The sequence below is a fragment of the Lonchura striata genome, chromosome 6 (genome assembly GCF_046129695.1).
Source record: "Lonchura striata isolate bLonStr1 chromosome 6, bLonStr1.mat, whole genome shotgun sequence".
Lineage (NCBI taxonomy): Eukaryota > Metazoa > Chordata > Aves > Passeriformes > Estrildidae > Lonchura > Lonchura striata.
In genome coordinates this window covers 34012172-34017106 of record NC_134608.1, presented here as the reverse complement: position 1 = coordinate 34017106, position 4935 = coordinate 34012172, and the positions used below count along the sequence as shown (strand labels likewise).

The window sequence follows — 4935 nt, the reverse complement described above, 5'->3', positions numbered from 1 at the left end:
GTTATGTTCCAAAAGTCTCCTCAGTGAAGCTTCAGATGTTGCCATTGTCCCCCTGGAAAATTATTTCAAGACTGTACTAATATATGGATCTTGAGTGTGGCTGTTACCATGGGTACATATCTAATCAAATGGGGTGTAATTATCTATATTACCCAATTTGGCATTTGGGAGTACTTCAGTGGTGATACTTCTGCTTGTCTGACAAATAACATGATCATTCAGTAAGCTGCATGTTTTAATGCTGGATTTTTGTTCTTTGATAAGAAACTGTCTAGCTAACCAAAAGTGCTCTTCACTTGCAAAGTCACAGCCATTAGCTACCAAAATCAATTAATTATTTTTGATAAGCTAATAAATATATTTGGGACTTTTTGTACTATGCTCAGTCACCTTTAGAAAACACTTTATCATTAGTCACCAAAAAAACGAAGTGTTCTCCTTTTTCCAAGGATGAGAGCACTTCAAAAATTTCAGTTTAACATTATAAATTACAATGCTATTTGCTTTAAAAATAGATTTTAAAATTGATACTTGCCTTCAGCTTCAAGACTGAAAAAAGATTCTTTATATATGTTTTGGATTTATGGAAAAAGCAAGGAACTTTTCAGAACTGTGTTTGAAAAAAAGTTGGTGATGCTCATTCCCATGGCCTCACTATATTAAAAATGTATTCTCCCACCCTGTTACAATGCCCCCAGACAAAAGCAGAAGGCAAGATTTTTTTCCTGTGACACCTAGAGAAGAGGAGATTGCCAGCAGAAGGACAGTGGCATGGGTAGTGACAGAGGCTGCAGAGCTGGGCCATGTTTTAAATAATCTGTCACAATGAGCCAGGAGACAAGACAGGAGCCTGACAGGCTTGGATCAAGGTCTTGGGGAGAGAAGCAATCCTACCTGTGCATAAAGCAACATGCTTTCCTTCTCTGGCTTTCTGCTAACTTTATTTGTCCAGTTTTCTTGTAACTATATTTAGGAAAAGGACAGAGAAAGACCCCTCTGGAATTGTGTTTTTACCTTCAATCCCCATCACATCCACACAGCTGCCAGAAGAGCACATGGCTGGGAGAACTTACCAGTTAGAACAGGCTCTTTTTTCCATGTACCAGTTAGAGCAACCTCTTCCATGCCCTGAAATGATAATGAGAGAAGAAAGATTCCTTGTAAATCACCAGGTGACCAGAGGCATATCACCTTCTGTGCTTTTCTTCCCGTGACAAGGATTCCTCAAGTCTGCAAGAGAGAAATATGCAAGGTGTGGAGTTGAGTACAGGAATGAAACAATCTCCTGAGCTGCAGGAGGAGCTGGTAAAACAGAACTTAAAACCACCCAAACTGGAGGTGTCTAGTCAAGACTATCAGTAAAAAAATGTCTTTACCAGAGTCAGTGATGGGTAGGTCAGACCATGACAAGACAGAGGAAGTACTTGGCAGGATGAGCCATGTGAAGTCCAGATGAGAGATCACTGATTACCAACACAAGTTGTGGCAGGTTGGCTTTGGCACGACTCTTTTGGAAACCTCTTGGTGAGCACAGCTGTGATCAGAAAGAAGACAGGGACCCTCTTTTGCAGCCCCAGTGTGGACGTATGAAAGACCCCCAGTTGACCACTGTCTTCAGCATGAGGATACCTGCCCGAGCCACTAGGCAGGCTGTCTGCAAGGGCATGACTTACCTGGTGCTGTGCTCAGTGCTCCTGCTCCAGCTGCTCAATTAGCTTGTGACTGAGCTGCTAGGATTGCAGTTTGTGTGGCTGCCACTTAGGTTAGATGCCATTTATGTAAAATTGAAGTGTCAGTAATAAACCACAGAATAGTAGCTGGAATACGGGTACTGGATACAGATGGGAGTGTATCATTCAATTCTGGTTGTCATCTGATTCAGCCAGCAGATTCCTTGCTAATCAATTTTGAAGTTCCCAGCTTCAGTTACTCTGTGACACCAGTCACCACACAGCTTCCTCTCCCTCCTCCAGCACCCCACATCATTAAAAGTAATTAAACTCTTGTCCCATGGTGTCCAGGTGTCACAAGACACCTGGTAAGTCTCACCTCTAACTACCCACTTGGCTGTGCTGGAACAGCAGCACTGCAGATGCTGCCTGTGGGGCTGGGTCTGCTCCCACCAAAGTGCTGGGTGAGCTGCTGGCAGGGCACCCCCAGCTCTGCCTGGCTTTCCAGGGCACAGTAGGGAGCTGCAAGTTAATCAGCAGTGCCCCACAGCAGGTCAGCACACCCAGCTATCTGTGTTTTCCCTTGTTTGTCATTTTACATTAGCCTCCATTTTCCTCCAAATCTCTTTGGTGTACCAATTAATCCAGAGGGTTTTCATTTACTCAGGCCGTCCAAATCAGCAACACACAAATACCCCCCACAATCACTGCCAACAGCTCATAATACATTTTAACTGCTCCTTGCCCTTTGATGTGTTAGCCTTCTGGGCAACATTATCATTACCCTTTATATACCTCTGTGGGTGAATGCAGCGCTGCACATGCTATGTGCAACGGGTTTGCTTGTGCCTGAAATAAAGCACATTGTCCTAAGAACCTGCAAGAATTGTGCTCTCTTTGCTAGCAAAACCCTGAACCAGGCCAAAACAAACATGAATAACATCCTGGGTTATGGAGAGCTTATTTTCAAAGTGGATAAGCAAATATAGGGAGGAACAGGACAAGCCAAAAGAGGCATTTGCCTAGGGAGAAGCCTTAGTGGGAGAAAGGAGCCCTGGTATAGTCTGGAAGTGTGGGCATCATGTCAGGGGAAGCAGATAGTGTGCCATGCAGATGTGCACATGCTAGAAGTACGTATGGAATAGAATACATCATTCCAACTGAAGTATCAGATGCAGGTAAATTCAGGAAAATATAATGGGAAAAATTTAGGTGGTCCTAGAGCGTGGCATTCATCACAACTTTGGAGACATTTATAGCTTCAAGGTCTCTTGTAATTGAAATTGTTGAAACTGTATTTCTCAGGGAATATAAATCAGTGTGGGTGGCATCAGGCTGACAATCTGGAAGGGCTCAGCCCAGCTGGGAAACTGGAAACAGTCAGAGCCCTGAAAGATTAGTTGGAGGTGGCATGGATTAGCTCAGGTTGGTTCCACAGGACCCACACGACCCACAGGTGCTTACAGTAGAGGGGTAGAGAAACAAGCTCTATGTAATAAGATATTTTTGTGGGAAAAGATGGATATACAATGTTAATATGGGTACACCATATTAACATACAGAGTACCAAGCCCAGCCGGTGAGGGAGGGCATCTGGCCTTTGCCCAGCTACCCTGTAGCCTCTGAAGTTTTCTACTTGTCTTGCCAATTCCCTTACCAAAGGTAATAAATTTCTCCCCCAGTCTCCACAGTCACCCTCTAGCTGTAAAACAAAGTGCTGCTCATTGTTGCCCTCCTTTATCCAGAGGGCTGATTTTTATTGTTTCATATATAACTTCAAATAATAACTTCCCTGTTTGCAGACATCATTCTGTAAAGGATAGGCTAGTCCATGCCCATGCAGCACAGACCTTGTTAAAGTGAGCATGGCCAGCCTCCACATACTGCAGTTTTGCAAGGGGCTCATACTAGATTAAATTAGGACTAGCTCTGGGAGGCAGAGAAAGGGGCTGCTTGCAGCGTGTTGCTGCATGGGTCCCTAAAACAGGAATGAGCCCTTCCCCCTCCCCCTGAAAGCACGTGGGGGTAAATAGAATACAGAGAAGAGCTATTGAAACATGTTGGGGGGAGGCCTGGTTTCAAGCAGGGCACGGGACACTGAACAATAGCTGCCATTTTGAAGCAGCTAGAGCCCAGGGTGCTCCTGAGGAGGTGATGGAAAACACTGTCACAGGGTACGAGCCTTGCTTGTGAAATAAATGGCCCCTAAGAGCTCATTGTGCAATGGCTGCTGATGTGCAAAGCCAGCGCTGAAAAACATCAACTGTGCCTGCTAAAAATAGGAAAGAGCAGTGCCCAAGGGAGGTGGCTTGGGAAGGGAGAAGCAGAGGGAAGAGCCCAGCAGTGTGGCTGCATCCCTGCAGGATTTCTGGGAAGGCACCGTGCCTTTCTGTGCCCTGCTGAGAGCAGGGCCACACTGGGGCCCTGCTCACAGGAGTCACCAGCCATGCAGACAAGCCCCTGGAGGAAAGAACCCCTGTCCTTCACGTCCTTCCCTTCTCAGGGAAGATCACATCCCTACAGCAAGCTTTGCAGGTCGGAGATAATCCTCCAAGCCCAGCTGTTCACACCCTGGCTGCCACTGAGTGGGGTACAAGGGGTGCTCCTGCCCCTGGTGAGCTCCCCGGACCTTCCCACCAGGACAGCGGGCTGCAAGACCTTGGAGAGGTTTGGCTGCCCAGCAGGTCTGAAGGACGTGGCTAGACACAGCCAGGCAGGGCAGCCCAGCCTCTGCCACTGTGGGAATCCTGGCCACTGTCACCACCTCTGGCTGCCATTCCAGAGATGGGGGACATTCCTCAGCTGCAGGAGAGGCTGGCCAAGAAAAAGGTGCAGAAAGAGTTAAAGATGGAAATTAAAATTCCCAGCAGAAAAATATGATCTTGGGAGAGAAAAGCATCCTTTCCAGCACTGCCAACCCCACATACTCAAAAATTATGCATCAGGCTCCAGAGAATCACAGCTTTCAAACTGCAAGGCATTTTGTTCTGTTTTTTAAAGAAAATTATAAACATTTGAGCTTTTCCTACTTGCACTCACTTCAGTTTCCTGAAGCTTATGATCACATTTTCAAACCTTCCTGCAAATCCCTGAGGGCTACAAACTTCTTTTTTTTAATAAAATAAAATTGAGTAGCTCACCTAATGCCCTCACCTTTGTGCCAAACAACAAAGATCAAAAAACTTACACTAAAATGAGGATTATAGGAAACACTGGAGATCTCAAGAATGGACACTCTGCAGTATAAGTCTCATGATTTTTCTCC

The 4935-nt window shown here is 45.6% G+C and overlaps 1 long non-coding RNA gene across 1 annotated transcript; it reads right to left on the bottom strand.

Moving 5' to 3' along the window:
• Positions 1–914: 914 nt before the first annotated feature.
• On the bottom strand, positions 915–1423 carry LOC116183682 (uncharacterized). The gene is made up of 3 exons (XR_004148348.2): positions 1377–1423; positions 1074–1128; positions 915–996 (listed from the first exon to the last, which is right to left on the bottom strand). It is a non-coding gene; the product is annotated as an uncharacterized LOC116183682 (long non-coding RNA).
• Positions 1424–4935: the final 3512 nt, after the last annotated feature.